The sequence below is a fragment of the Fistularia commersonii genome, chromosome 24 (genome assembly GCF_037954325.1).
Source record: "Fistularia commersonii isolate RoL2024-O1a breed Wild chromosome 24, RoL_Fcom_v1.0, whole genome shotgun sequence".
In the NCBI taxonomy this organism is placed as follows: domain Eukaryota; kingdom Metazoa; phylum Chordata; class Actinopteri; order Syngnathiformes; family Fistulariidae; genus Fistularia; species Fistularia commersonii.
Genome location: NC_141307.1, coordinates 7,869,060 through 7,885,016, shown reverse-complemented (window position 1 = coordinate 7,885,016; position 15,957 = coordinate 7,869,060). Strand labels below are relative to the sequence as shown.

The window sequence follows — 15,957 nt, the reverse complement described above, 5'->3', positions numbered from 1 at the left end:
CTGCTGGTAGTGACGAAAACATGAATGTAATTAAATGTAAATGTGGATTTAAATCCATTTTACTGTTGTCTTGTGTTCGTGACGTTTTTTGAATTGTGTTTCCCGGCGATGAGCAACGAGTCTCTGTGAGAGCTGGTCGCAACGATGCGGTAACCAGACGGGTTCACAAGATGGCGCCCGTTTGCAGCCCAGTGTATCGTGAGTGGTGCAAACGTCCCGTTTCCACCTGTGTCTTTTCTCCTCACGGGCGACTTTTTGCCACATTCCAGGTGGATTTGAAGGGGACACGATTCCAAGAGTCTGGTTGTTGATGTCCTGGGTTTACTTTGATGCTTCGGCGTCCTGTCGGGGGGGCGTGCACCACGTGACCGGGCAAATGCGGAAGATGCTTTAGCCATGTTGTTTCTTGTATGAAGTCGTGAGTGAAGCTGACGGTGCAGGGAATCCGGTGGCGTCGAGCGAGGACGCTGTGTTATCGCTTCTCGGCCTCTTGGCTAAGATCAAGTGTAGTATCTGTTCTTATCAGTTTAATATCTGATACGTTCCCTATCCAGGGACCAAATATTAAATTGATTTTTGGAACAGGGAGATGGAATAGGGACTTGCTCCGTCCACTCCGCGCATCGACCCGGTATTGCAGTATCTCTGGGAAGGGTGCACCCCCCGCTTTTGTGTCCGATGTCAAGGTTGCCGTGGCCTCCAATAACGTCGTACGTAACCAACACGCACGGGATCCGGATCTTGTCTGTGCCCTGCGTGACCAGCGACACTGTCCCCGTTGTTTCTGCCGGTAGGGAGCGGTAGATAGCGACACACGAGCGTGTCTGCCTGAAACCCTGTCCCTACCATTGGCCCCGTGCAGCCCGATAAAATCCCACTATGGACCAGAACTGAGCCTACATGGATCGCATTTGAAACGGATGGATTGCCCCCGATAGACTGTGTCAGACTGGGCTCAGGGGGAAGTTCTCCCGGCCGTAGAGCGGCAGAAACCCCTCGCGGCATCAGGAGGACGGACGGAACGTGTTCCGGTTGTCCTCTGACTTCTTCGTGAAAATTGAAGCGTCCGTGTCGTTTTCGGCGTCCCGGCCCGTCAGAACTCAGAGTTGACGGTTTTTTGACGGAGTGTGTGTGTGTGTGTGTGCGCGTGTGCGTGTGTGCGTGTGTGCGTGTGTGTGTGTGTGTGCGTGTGTGTGTGTGCGTGCGCGAGAGGGATCGCGTGTGATCTCCCGGAAGAGTCCGCGTGGGTTCCCCCCCGACTGAGAACGGCGTGCGTGTGAAAGCGGTCCGTGCGCGGGACGCGTGCGACTCATACTTACCTGGCAGGGGAGATACCATGATCAAGAAGGTGGTTCACCCAGGGCGAGGCTCAGCCATTGCACTGCGGCTGTGCTGACCCCTGCGAATTCCCCAAATGTGGGAATCTCGACTGCATAATTTCTGGTAGTGGGGGACTGCGTCCGCGCTCTCCCCTGTCGTGCTGTTCAAGAGCAAGTCTGTGTCGCTGGAGGCCGGGTTCACTGTTTATGGTCGCGCGCGCCCACCCTCCCTGGCCGGGCTGTGACCCAACCAGGGAGTTGTCGTTACACATGGCAGGTGCACCGCGAAAGCGTGGATTTACGATCGGGCCAGAAAACAATCCAGAGCGTCCAAGTCCCTGAAATGCTCCTGCTTCTTGATCTCCACTCCCTGTAGCCTCACCGTTCCACCCGAGTTCCTCTCATCCCCACACATGTATGCTGTCTTGCTGCGACTAACTTTCGTTCCTCTCCTTTCCAGAGCATACCCCCACCTCTCTATAGTTTCACCGAGACACTTTACAGTTTATAGTTTATTTTGATTTCTAATTCTGCCTGTTATTATTTATTACTGTTATATTTTCTGTAACTCTGGCACAACAGTTTCCTTCGGGATTAATAAAGTTGTTCTTATCTTATCTTATCTTATCTTATCTTATCTCGACCTCCACCTGTTTTCTGCTCTCACTACAGATCACAACGGCATCTGCAAAGGTCACGGTCCGGGGAGATTCATGTCTACCCTCATCCGTCAGCCCGCCCGTCCGTCACCATTGCGAACAAGAAGGGGCTCAGGGCCTATCCCCGACGGAGTCCCGCTTCCACCTTGAACTTCTCTGGTACCGTCTTACAGCACACCGCACGCACCACTGTCTCCCGGCTAGCATACATGTCCTGCACCAGTGTAACACACTTCTCTGCCGCTCCAGACTTCCTCATAGGATACCAGAGCTCCTCTCTTGGCAACTTGTCGTACGCCTTTTCGAGGTGTACAAAAAGGCAATGCGGCTCCCGCCGGCCCTCTCTGTACTTGTCTATGAGCATTCTGGGCGCAAATACTGCATCTGTGGTACTCTTCCTTTTTTCCATGTGTATTTTATTTATTTTTCTCTTTCCCCTGTCATGAACTGTCCCGGCGTGCATACCAGTCCTGGTATGGCCTTTGGCAGCTCCCCCTTTACCTGAGGCTGCAGCCGAAGGTAAAGAGTGTCTGATGATTTTTGGTTAGAGTAGCCTTGGGCGCCACTGGCTGTAATCATGGCGACTAAATAGAAGGAGCTCCTGACAGATGTGGAAATGACTGGAGGTGGAAAAGACAGAGGACGGCTGCTTATAAAATGCCCTTCCCCGCGGGCCTCTCTCGTTTACGGCCATACCACCCTGAACACGCCCGATCTCGTCTGATCTCGGAAGCTAAGAATAAGAATAAGAACAACTTTATTAATCCCGAAGGAAATTGCAGTGCCAGAGTTACAGAAAATATAACAGTAATAAATAATAAAAGAAAGGCAGAATTAGAAATAAAATAAACTATAAACTATAAAGTGTTTCAGTGAAACTATAAAGTGTCTTAGTAAGCAGTGATAAAACTATAAGTGTCTTAGTAACAAGTGAGGTAAGGAGTGCACAATAGTATGATAGAAGGGAACATTATAGTGTAGCAGTTATGAGATGAGATGAAATATTGCACAGAGTAGCGTAGCTGTTATGAGATGAAATATTGCACAGTTTCTGAATATTGCACAGAAATGAGATATTGCACATTTTTGTTTGTTTTTAAGTTAAAGATAGGTTGTTATGGTTGCCGGCGGCTGAATGGAGAGGAATTAAAAAGTCTGATCGCCTCGGGGAGGAAAGACCTCCTGTGGCGTTCAGTGGAGCTCCTCGGTGGTATCAGTCTACGGCTGAAAGAGCTCTTACAGGACGTCAGTGTGGCATGCAGGGGGTGATGGATGTTGTCCATGATGCTGAGGAGCTTCTTCAGCATCCTCCTCTCTGACACCTGCACCACAGACTCCTGCTCCACGCCCAGGACAGACCCAGCTCTCCTGATGAGCTTGTTGAGTCTGTTAGCGTCAGCTGTCTTGAGCCTGCTGCCCCAGCACACAACAGCGTAGAAGATGACGCTGGACACCACCGAGTGGTAGAACATCTGCAGCATGGTCCTGCAGACGTTGAAAGATCTGAGCCTCCTGAGGAAGAACAGGCGGTTCTGACCCTTCTTGAAGCTGGCGTTGGTGTTAATAGTCCAGTCCAGTTTATTGTCCAAGTGGACACCCAGGTACTTATAACTGTCCACAATGTCCACCTCTGTACCCCTGATGGTGACTGGGGTCGGATGGGTCCTCTGTTTCCTGAAATCCACCACCAGCTCCTTTGTCTTTGTGACATTGAGCTGGAGGTGGTTCAGTCCACACCACTCCACAAACCTGTCCACCACGCTCCTGTACTCCTCCTCCTGGCCTCTGTTGATGCAGCCCACGATGGCAGAGTCATCTGAGAATTTCTGCAGGTGGCAGGACTGCGAGGAGAACCTGAAGTCTGAGGTGTAGAGCGTGAACAGGAAGGGAGACAGGACTGTCCCCTGTGGAGCCCCCGTGCTGCTCACAATGGTGTCCGATGCGATGTTCCCCAGCCTCACGTACTGCGGCCGGCCTGTGAGGTAGTTGTTGATCCAGGCCGCGAGTGGAGCATCTACCTGCATGTCCAGAAGCTTCCTGTTCAGCAGGGCAGGTCGAATGGTGTTAAAAGCACTGGAGAAGTCAAAGAACATGACTCTCACAGTGCTTCCTGCCTCCTCCAGGTGTGTGTAGATTCTGTGCAGCAGATAGATGATGGCGTCTTCCACTCCTATCCGGGGCCGGTATGCGAACTGCAGGGGGTCCAGCGAAGGTCCGACGACTGTGCGAAGGTGCCTCAGGATGAGCCTCTCCAGTGACTTAATGACGTGTGATGTCAGGGCCACTGGTCTGTAGTCGCTGTGTGTGCTGGGATGCTTCACCTTGGGCACTGGAACCAGGCATGAGGTTTTCCACCGGTCGGGGACAACCATCTGGGTCAGGCTCAGGTTGAAGAGATGTGAGAAGATCCCACACAGCTGAGAGGCACATCCTTTCAGCACTCTGGGGCTAAGGCCGTCAGGGCCGGCGGCTTTCCTGGGACGGAGGCGGCTGAACTCTCTTCTCACCTCCTCAGCGGTGAAGGCGACAGGAGGGGGTGGAGAGAGTCCTATTGGGGGGCAGGAGGGCTGAGGTGTTAACGAGACGTCGTCCAGGGAAGCGGAAGAGGTGCGTGGGGGAGGGGGAAAGCTCCTTGAGGTGAGGGGTGAGGGCACAGGGGAAGGAAAGTCCTGAGAGGAGCTGGGGGGAGGGTGGGTGGAGGCACCTTCATCAAATCTGTTAAAAAACAGGTTTAGTTTGTTTGCCTCCTGCAGGTCTCCTTCCATCATCTGGCTTGCTTGTTTTCCATGGCCAGTGATGGTTTTCAACCCACTCCACACCTCCCTCATGTTGTTCTGCAGGAGTTTGCTCTCCAGCTTCCTCCTGTAACTGTCCTTTCCCTCTGCGATCTTCTCCCTCAGCTCAGTCTGCACCTTCTTCAGCTCCTCTTTGTCTCCACTCCTGAATGCCGCCTTCTTCCTGTTCAGCGTGTCCTTAATGTCCTTAGTCACCCAGGGTTTGTTGTTTGAGAAACAACGCACAGTCTTGGTGGGGATGATGTTGTCCGTGCAGAAGTTAACATAGTCAGTTATACAGTCGGAGAGTTTTCTGACGTCGTCTCCCTGGTCTTCGCAGAGCACATCCCAGTCCGTCGTCTCGAAGCATCCCTGAAGAGTCAGTTCTGCCTCCTGTGACCACCTCCGGACAGTTCTGGTGATCACAGGTTGCCGCTGGACTTCAGGAACATAGCAAGGCTTCAAGTGGACCAGGTTGTGGTCTGCCCTGCCCAGAGCAGGGAGAGCTGTGCAGCTGTATGCGTCCTTGGCATTGGCATACAGCAGGTCCAGAGTTTTATTGTCTCTTGTCTTGCAGTCCACAAACTGTTTGAAAGTGGGCAGAGATGATGACAGGGTGGCGTGGTTGAAATCCCCAGAGATGGCTATGAAGGCACTGGGGTGCCGGGTCTGGAGTCTCGCGACTGCGGAGCCGATGACGTCATTAGCCCGCGGTGCATCGGCAGACAGTGGGATGTAAACAGTAATCATGATTGTGTGGGAAAACTCTCTGGGCAGATAGTACGGCCGGAGACTCACCGCCAACAGTTCGATGTCTGGGCAGCAAACACGCTCCTTCACCGTAACGTGTCCGGGGTTGCACCACTTGTTGTTTACAAACACAGCGACACCTCCTCCTTTCTTCTTGCCGCTGCCGGCACAACTCCGGTCCCCTCGCACCAACTGAAAGCCGGGTAAACTCACCACAGAGTCCGGTATGTTGTTGTTTAGCCAAGTCTCAGTGAAGCACAACACCGACCGAGGCCTCACGAAACACACCGTCGCTCCGCGTGAGTGCCGTTAGCTCCTCCAACTTGTTGCCCAGCGATCTCACGTTTCCCATCACAATGGAGGGGAGATACGGTCTGTATCTCCTCTTCCTCACCCACCGTCTCCTCCCGGCCCTGCAGCCCCGGTATTTCCTCCGTAGCTCCTAAGGGATTTCGTGCCTCTCCCCCATCTCGCCGCTGTGTCAAAGCTCCATCAGCTGGTCCCGGGTGTAAACAATGGCGCCATTGCGCCATGGCGCCGCTCCGTCAGGACCGGGATCCGGCTCGAAAAAAAGTGCTCCAAACACCGCGAAAACAAGAAAGAGCGAGTGGAGCATCATCTAGTACTGTGGCAAAAACCTTAACTAAATTGTCACTAAGGAGAAGAGTGGATAAAAATTAAAAAGAAAAGTAGAAGATTTACGAGAGAGACACTCGGTGAGGAGCAACTCTGGCAGGCAGCCGCGAGGCCCGAGGCAGCGCCGGAAGTGATCAATTCAATCAAATCCTGCCGCAAGAATGAAAGATGAAGCCATTTGGTCAAAAATGTTTATCTCGTCAAATTGAAGGTTTTTGGAACAAGTTGTAAATGACTTTGGAATTCCTATAAACCTGGTTTGTGTTGCTAAAATATGTTGAAGTTTAAGTGACCTTACTCAATATATGATGAATATAAAGAAATCAAGCCGCAGGATTAAAAGAAAAAGCCATTTGTTAAAAATGATTATCTCGCCAAGTTGAAGGCATTCTGAACAAGTTGTAAATTACTTTGGAATTCTTTAAAGCTGGTATTTGGTGTTGAAACATGCTGAATTTAATGTGATTCTCCACAATATATACTTCATATTTATTGAAATCCAGCCACAGTTTAAAATAATAAAGTCATTTGGTCAGGAAGTGTTTATCTCACCAAGTTGAATGTTTTTGGCACAAGTTGAAAATGATTTTGGAAGTCTTTCAAGCTGGTGTCTGTTGCTGAAATATGCGTAATAGGACATGATTCTACACAATATAATTCATATTTACTTAAATCCAGCTGCAGGATTAAAGGATAAAGCCATTTGGTCAAAATTGTTTTTCTCATCAATTTGATGTTTTTTGACAAAAGTTGTTAATTTCTTTGGAATTCTTTAAAACCAGTTTTTGGTGCTGAAATATGCTGACTAGAATTTGAATCTACTGGATAGTTGTCAAATTTACTGTATTCCAACCACAGGATTAAAATATAAAGCAATATGGTCAACTAGTGTTTATCTCACCAAGTTGAAGGTTTTTGGCACAAGTTGTAAAGAACTCGAATTCTTTGAAACCGGTGTCTGGTGCTGAATTATGCTGAATATATGTAGTTCTACATAATATATGGAACATTTACTCAAATATAGAAGCATATTCAAAAGATAAAGCCAGCTGGACATAAAGTGTTTACCTCACCAAGTTGAAGGTTTTTGGGTAAAAGCTGTAAATAACTGTAATTCTTTAAAGCTGGTGTCTGTTGCTGAAATATTACTGAACTGGACGTGAATTTATATTATATATGTCACATTTACTGAAATCCAGCCGCAAGTTAAAAAGATAAAGCCCTTTGGTCATTTTTTTTTTTTTATCCCACCAAGTTGAAGCTTTTTGGAACAACTTTTAAATAAAAAGGGGAATTTTTTAAAATTGTGACCTTTGCAGAAATATGTTGAATAGGACGTGATCCTACATAATATATGTCACATTTACTAATCTCCAGCCGCAGGTTTAGACAATAAAGCCCAATGGACACAGAGTATTTATCCCACCGAGTTGAAGGTTTTTGGCAAAAGTTGTATATAACTTTGTAATTCTTTAGAGTTAGTGTCCGGTACTTAGATAGGATGTGAATATACACTATATATGTCACATTTACTGAAATCTCGCTGCATGTTTAAGGGATAAAGCCATCGGGTTATATTTTTATCTTATCAAGTTGAAGCTTTTTGAATAAGTTTTAAGTAACAAGGGAATTCTTTAAAACTGGTGTCTGGTATTAAACTATGTCTAATATTACATGGTTCTTCAGAATATAGGTCAGATTCACTTCAATCCAGACGCAGGTTTAAACTAGAGGGACTAAGGAGGGATCATTTGATCCCCCTGCCGTGGAATGTGGTCTGTCCAGTATGCTAATAATGTGGCAGCCCTCCTGCTGGGAGTTGAATGCAGTTTATCAGAGGAGCAGCTCTGGGAGGAGGGGGGAGAAAGAAGTGTGAATCAGTTTTACATGGATTTCACCTAATCAAGGGTAATTGTAACTTCATTGCTTCTGACTCTGATCTTTCTCTTGAATGTTCTTGTTTTTTTTTGGAAATATTCTGCATTGCTTGATGCTGGATAACCACTTCTTGTGCAGGCTTGATACAGCACATGGGTGCTCAGGGTTGCTATGTCAACCATGTTATAGAACACGGTGACTAGCCATTTTCGTGTTCCTGCCCGCACGCTGTACTCGCGCACCATCTGATCCAAGGCGTCAACATCGGATTTTGTGGAATTGTACTGGGTGATGGTGCTTGGCTTTCTTTTGTGGCTGTCCTCAGTCTGAACCACACCGTGTATACTGCTCATTACGTAGACAGTCTTCTTCCATCTGGCTGCATACACTGTCAGGGTGGTGTCAGTCGTTGAAAACACCTAAGTGCTGAACTCATTGCATTTCATCTCCTGAGCCAAAGGGGGAATATCTCTGCAAATCTTATTGAGTGGCCCAAGACGGGTAGTTTTCCCGGTGAGCAACTTTTTGCAAGTGAAATTGAGGTGAAAAAAGTGTCCGTTGTGACAGTTCTGCCCTGGTTCAGAAATGGTCCCATCAACTTCATTACCACACTCTTGGACAGTCTCTCCTCTTTGGGACGACCAGGTTCTTTGCAAACATATGGAAAGACATTGCAGATATATTTTGATGTCAAATCACAAGCCACCCAGAACTTGATGCCAAACTTATCTGGTTTTGTAGCAATATATTGAATCAAAGGGCAACGTTTCTGATGGGTAAAGCTGTTCATCAATTGTGATGGGACGACCAGGTCTGTACAGTCATGGCCAAAAGTTTGGAGAATGACACAACAATAGAACCATCTGGCAAACACCTAAAAACCATGAAGGAACAGACATTGTGAAAGTGGCAATCTCAAAACTTTTGGCCATGACTGTAGAATGTGAAGACCACGGCCTCAGCTACATTTCACACCTTGCATTGTACTCCCAGCAAGTGGCTGCCTGCCATTAGTCCCATATTAGAATAAAAGCAGGTGGTCATCAGAAGGAAACCCCAAGGCTCAGGAATCTCATATCAGTTTCGAGCTGGTAAAGGGCAGTGTTTCCTCAAAGCGTCTCCGAGTGCTTGTTTATTCGGGAATGTGGGTATTCTGTAAGTCTTTCCAAAGAGTGTGGTTCAGTCCTGCTCTATATTTGTACAGCATCATGGAAACGCTGTGTTGGCGTTTGGTGCTATATGAATAATCAAATTTGATTGGTCGTGACTCAACTCAGCAAGCTTTTGTGGCTCGTTGGTCTAGGGGTATGATTCTCGCTTTGGGTGCGAGAGGTCCCGGGTTCAAATCCCGGACGAGCCCGAGCCCTTCCAATGCTACATTCTGCTGTGTCATACGGACGTATCCGGTCTACTCTTCGCACACACCTTGCATCCTCTGCTTCAGCAGCGATGTTCAACCATCACAGACTTTTCCACCCAATGATTACTTATATAGAAGAAAAAACTCCCAAGTGTCAGCTTCACAAGGAAGACACCTTTGTAGTATTTGGTTTTCAGGACCACCTCGCTATAATGTCATCCAGAATGGTGAGACTGAAAATAGAGTCTACTCGTAAGCCCTTTAGTACCAGGGCTTACAATGGGCCCATGGCATTGCTGGCTACCTTCTCGTTTTCCATTGCAGTAACCAGGCACTTCACCGTTTGCTTGGGGCAACAGGTGAATCTGCCTTCAGATTAGCATGCAGGCTCTGATTATTCTTCAGGGGAGCCTGGTCTTACAGCCCTCAAGGATTTTCTTTGGGATTGCTTCGCCAGGACACTGGAAACAGGCTGGATCCTCTCCAAAATACTTTTGTACTTTGGCAGGAGGGGGCAGGACATCATACATGGATCTGATGGTCAAGCTCAGCTTGTGGCCTCCATGTTCCACTGCCGCTCCAAAAGATCATACTACTTTTTACACCATCTCAGCTCACCCAGCGGCCATGCTTGGTGAGGGACAAAGCTCTGGCAATTCAGTCTGCTTCTTCCTGGTGGTGCATGTCCAGTACCACCAGCTGGTGCTGCTCAGCGGGAGAAGCCTTCCGTCATGTGGGATATTTTTGTTTTCCTGCACCTCTTGCCATGTTGAATTGGCCCACAATGTCCCTTTGTCTCACGGCAGACTTTGCCTTTGCTTTACTTTTCATTTTCTCCCAGTCTCTACGGTAGAAGCAGCACTGCCGCTGAAGAGCTGTTGGGACTCTTTGACATTGTCTCATGTCTTGCTTAGTAATACTTGTATTTCTCCACCAGGCCCAATTATGGTGGGGATAGGGCTCCATTGATTGTGATCAGCGTTGCAGAGAAAATCAAGTCACATCTCATTTGCCATTAGGTTTTCTCACATTCAATACCTTTTCAAGGGTGACATTTTACCAGTTCTTCGGTCTTCCCTGTCCGGTCAACGTCAAGGTATGCTCTCACCTATCAGTTGTCTTCAACGTAGGTATCCTGTGCAACAAAGGAGTCGGAGCTAATATCCCGGTTCAAATGACAACAAAACAAAACAAACTTACTTGCTCACATTACAGCGCTGTGAAAAAGTAGGAGCAAACAAGATGAGAGTCAGGGAATCATCAGTGATTTGAATCCGGGACCTCTCGCACCCTAAGCGAGAATCATACCCCAAGACCAACGAGCCACGCCCACTGCTTGCATGTTGACTGTTTTTCGCGCTTTATTAAATCTCTATTATAGTTTGTTTTCTTTATTTATATTCCCTTCATCCACCTGGATGAGCCCATGAGGTGGGGCAGCTAAATGACTCTGGTGACAAGGAAGATGAAGAGGACAAAGGCAGAGCAGAGGACAAAGTGGTGGGAGCTGAAAAGGGAGGAGTGTTGCATGGTTTTAAGGGAGGAGTTGAGAAAGGGTCTGGGTGGTCACGGTGAGCTTACAGATGATTGGACAACAGCAGCTCGAGTTATCAGGGAGACAGATAGGAGAGTACTCGGTGTGTCATCTGGAAGAAAAGTAGACAAGGAGACTTGGTGGTGGAATGAGGAAGTGCAGGAGTGTATACAGAGAAAGCGGTTAGCAAAGAAGAAGTGGGATACTGAGAGGACTGAAGAGAACAGACAGGAATTCAGGGAGATATAGCGAAAGGTAAAGATAGAGGTAGCAAATGCAAAACAAAAAAGCGTACGGTGACTTGTATGCTCGGATGGATAGAAAGGAGGGTGAGAATGATCTATACAGGTTGGCGAAAACAGAGAGATAAATATGGAATGGATGTACAACAGGTCCGGGTGATTAAGGACAGAGAAGGAAATGCATTGACAGACGCTAGAAGAGTGATGAGAAGATGGAAAGAGTACTTTGAAGAGCTGATGAATGGGGGAAATGAAAGAGGCAAGGGTAGAAGAGGGGACTATTGTAGACCACAAAGTAGCACAAATTAGTAAAAGTGAAGTGAGGAAGGCATTGAAGAGGATGAAGAGGGGAAAAGCAGTTGGTCCTTATGATATACCTGTTGAGGTGTGGAAGTGTCTAGGAAAGGGAGCAGTAGATTTTCTGACTAGATTATTCAACAGGATCTTAGAGGGTGAGAAGATGCCTGAAGAATGGAGACAAAGTGTGATGGTGCCTATCTTTAAGAATATAGGGGATGTGCACAATTGCGGCAACTATAGAGGGATAAAGTTGATGAGCCGTACAATGAAGTTATGGTAAAGAGTAGTGGAAACTAGACTGAGAGCAGAAGTCAGCATTCATGCCGAGGAAGAGTACTACAGATGCAGTATTTGCATTGAGAAAGCTAATAGAGAAGTACAGAGAAGGCCAGAGGGAGCTGCATTGTGTTTTTGTAGACCGAGAAAAAGCATATGACAGGGTGCCAAGAGAGGAGCTCTGGTATTATATGAGGAAATCTGGAGTGGCAGAGAAGTATGTTAAACTGGTGCGCGACATGTATGCTAGCTGTGAGACATTGGTACGGTGCGCTGTAGGGGTAACAGAGAAGTTCAAGGTGGAGGAGGGACTCAACCAGGGATCAGCTCTGAGCCCGTTCTAGTACGCAATGGTGATGGACAGATGAGGTTAGACAGGAAACCCCTTGATGTTTGCGGATGACATTGTGATCTGTAGTGAGAGCAGAAAACAGGTAGAGGAAAATCTAGAGAGGTGGAGGTATGCTCTGGAAGGGAGAGGAATGAAAGTTAGTTGCAGCAAGACAGAATATATGTGTGTGAATGAGAGGAACTCGGCTGGAACGGTGAGGCTACAGGGAGTGGAGATCAAGAAGTTGGAGGATTTCAGGTACTTGGGGTCAAAAGTCCAGAGTAACGGAGAGTGTGGAAAAGAGGTGAAGAGACGGGTCCAAGCAGGTTGGGATGGGATTGAGAAAAGTGTCAGAGGTACTATGTGATAGAAGACTATGGGCCAGAATGAAAGGAAAGGTGTACAAGACTGTGGTGAGACCAGCGATGCTGTATGGCCTAGAAATGTTTGGAATAAGGTGTAAATTACTTTGGAGTTCTTTAAAGAATTCTAAAATAATTTTAAACTTGTTCCATTAACCTTCAACTTGTTGAGATTAACGCTTTTTGACCAAATGGCTTAATCTTTTATCCCTGCGACTGGATTTCAGTAAATGTGACATATTGTAATAGAATTACGTCTTACTCAAAACATTCTAACTCCAGACACTAGTTTTAAAGACTTCCATTGTTATTTAAACTTGCTCAGAAAAGATTCAACTTGGTGAGATAAACACTTGCTGACTAATTTCCTTTATCTTTAATCCTGTTGCTGGTTTTCAGTAAATATGACATTTAATCTGTAGAATCACATTCTATTCATCATATATCAGCACCAGACACCAGCTATAAAAGAAGTACAAAATTAAAAAATGCTAAAAAAAAAAAGTGATGCTCAACAATATATAGTTTATATTTAATGAAATCCAGCCACATGTTTAAATGGTAAAGCAATTTGTTCAGGAAGTGTTTATCTCACCAAATTGAAGGTTTTTGGCACAAGTTAAAAATAATTTTGGAAGTCTTTCAAGCTGGTGTCTTTTGCTGAAATATGCGTAATAGGACATGATTCAACACAATATATTTCATATTTACTAAAATCCAGCCGCAGGATTAAAGGATAAAGCCATTTGGTCAAAATTGTTTTTCTCATCAAGTTGATGGTTTTCGTGTCATTCTTTAGAGCTTGTGTCTGTTGATGAAATATGCAGATTTGGATGTGATTCTACACAATACAGAATCTACGCAATGTATGAATTCACTCTAATTTAGCCGCAAGAATGAAAGATGAAGCCATTTGGTCAAAAATGTTTATCTCGCCAAATTTAAGGTTTCTTTGAACAAGGTGTAAATTATTTCAGAATTCTTTAAAGGTAGTTACTTTTGTTGAAAAATGTTGAATAGGATGTGATTCTACACAATAAAAAATCTACACATTGTATAAATTCACTATAATCCAGCAGCAAGAATGAAATATAAAGCCATTTGTCCAATTATGTGTACCCTGCAAAGTGTAAGCTCTTTGGAACAAGTTGTAAATAACATTGGAATTCCTTAAAGCTGGTGTCTGGCGCTGAAATATGCTGATTAAGATGTGATTCTAGACAATATAGAATCTACAAAATGTATACATTCACTGAAATCCAGACGCAAGAAGGGAAGAGAAACCCATTTGATCAAAAATGTTTATTTCGCCAAATTGAAGGCATTTGGAACAAGTTGTAAATTGCTTTGGAATTCTTAAAAGCTGGTGTCTGTTGCTGAAAATTGTTGAATGTGATGTGAATTTGCACTCTATTGGTCAACTGTAATGAAATCCAGGCGGAAGTTTGAAAATAAAGGCATTTGGACCTAAAATGTTTATTTCACTAAGTTGAAGGTTGTTTGGCACAAGTTGTAAATATCTCTAATTCTTTAAAGCTGGTGACCGGTGATGAAATATGCTGATCTGGATGTGATGCTACACATGACAGAATCTACACAATGTATTAATTCCCTCAAATCCAGCCACAAGAAAGATGAAGCCATTTGGTCAAAAATGTTTTTCTTTTTTTTTTTGAACATTTATTAGAACAGGTTCCTTAACAGAGTTTTATACATTCTTACAAAACCTCATAACAAGATATACATTATACAATAATCTTTATAGGTCACTTATTTCCTCAATAGCAAGTGAAAAATAAAATAAAACAAAAAAAAAACAAAAAAAAACAAAACACAAACACCAAGAAAAGCATCTAACTCAGTCAAATAGAGATAATATCTTCAACTCTCCAAATATTTTTTAATGGGTGCCCATTTGTCAAGATATAGGTCTGTCTGAAGTCGTAAGTTTGCTGTTATGCGTTCCATGCAGTTTACATCCTTAAGCCTCTGACGCCACTGGTCCAGGGTAGGTGGGTGGGGTTTGAGCCAATTTACTGTGATCATTTTATGTGCAATTAATAGAAGAACTCTAAGCGTAAACACCTGTTTTTTCCTTAGGCCGCTTGTTGATGCTGTACCCATAATAAATTGCTGTGGATCAATTGGTCTGTTTAATTTTAAAATCTCACTTATTTATTTTTTTTATCTCTTCCCAGAATTTCATCAGTTTAGGGCAGTCCCAAAAAATGTGGGAAAAGTCCCCCGTTATGCCACAGCCCCTCCAACACAGGGGAGAACAGTTATTATCATACAAAGCTATTATCAAGGGAGATTTAAAATACCTTATTCTTAACTTCCAGCTGAACTCCCTCCATGTTGGGCTGCTTAAACATTGTTGCCAGGGCAACCAAGAACTCTCCCGTTCTCCATCAGCAATCATGGCATTAGATTGCAGTTCCCACTTAGCTTTCACATCCAGTGTGTCTACTGAAGTGTCCATATGTATCCTGCCATATATATCTGATATTGTATTTTTAATGTTCATTTTGTTCTCAACTATCTCAGTCCAATATTGTTCAAAATTAGTTGAAGCTTCTTTAATATTGTCCCATTCTTTGTGTGTCATCAAATAATGTCGAATTTGAAAATATCAAAATAAATCCTTAGAATCAATGTCGTATTTTGCCTGAAGTTGTGAAAAAGCCCTCAGAGTTCTTCCTTCAAATAACTGATTTATTGTGATTAAACCTTTCCCTGCCCATCTAATGAAACCACCGTCCATCTTTGCTGGCAGAAAGTCACCTGCTGCTGTTATTTTTGCTGCCCTCGATAGAGCTAGAGGTAGATTCAGGAATCGTCTTGTCTTTTCCCAAACCTTAAGTGTATGGTTGACATATTCATTTTGTATCTTAAGTCCACGTCTTGCTTTTGAATTTAGAAAGGGGAGAGTTGAAAGCGAAACATTTTTATCTGAACCTTGCTCTATATGCACCCATCTTGTGTCCATATCTGGTTTTATCCATGAGACCATTTTTCCAAGTTGTGCTGCCAGGTAGTAACTTCTTAAGTGTGGCAAGGCCAATCCGCCCTTATCTCTGGGTGCACAGAGTATTTTCAATCTCACTCTGGGCCTCTTGTTCTGCCATATATATTTGGAAATGAGCTCATCCAGTAATGTAAAGGTAGATACAGGAACAGTGATAGGCAGAGCATTGAACAGAAACAGCATTCTAGGTAGGACATTCATCCTGATACTTTCTATCCTCCCAACTAAGGACAAAGGAAGCACCTCCCATCTTTCCATGTCATTTTTGATCTGAGAAATTAGTTTGCCATAATTTGCCTTATATAGCTGACTTGTGTCGTGTGTGAGAATGATTCCCAGGTATCTAAAGCCCCCTTTTGACCACTTGAATTTCACCTGTCCGTCCAAGCATGTCGGCCAGCATCCTGTTATCATCATTGCTTCTGATTTCCCCTCATTCACCTTGTACCCTGACACCTCCCCATAGTCCCTCAGGCATTGCATAAGGGCCGGTATAGATGACTGAGGG

At 45.1% G+C, this 15,957-nt stretch overlaps 3 non-coding genes across 3 annotated transcripts; all 3 read left to right on the top strand.

Moving 5' to 3' along the window:
* The first annotated feature begins 474 nt into the window (after positions 1-474).
* Positions 475-665, top strand: LOC147219929 (U2 spliceosomal RNA). Its single transcript, XR_015108172.1, has one exon. It is a non-coding gene; the product is annotated as a U2 spliceosomal RNA (small nuclear RNA).
* A 646-nt stretch (positions 666-1,311) lies between these two features.
* Positions 1,312-1,475, top strand: LOC147219928 (U1 spliceosomal RNA). Its single transcript, XR_015108211.1, has one exon. It is a non-coding gene; the product is annotated as a U1 spliceosomal RNA (small nuclear RNA).
* Positions 1,476-9,304: 7,829 nt separating this feature from the next.
* On the top strand, positions 9,305-9,376 carry trnap-ugg (transfer RNA proline (anticodon UGG)). The gene has a single exon. It is a non-coding gene; the product is annotated as a tRNA-Pro (tRNA).
* Positions 9,377-15,957: the final 6,581 nt, after the last annotated feature.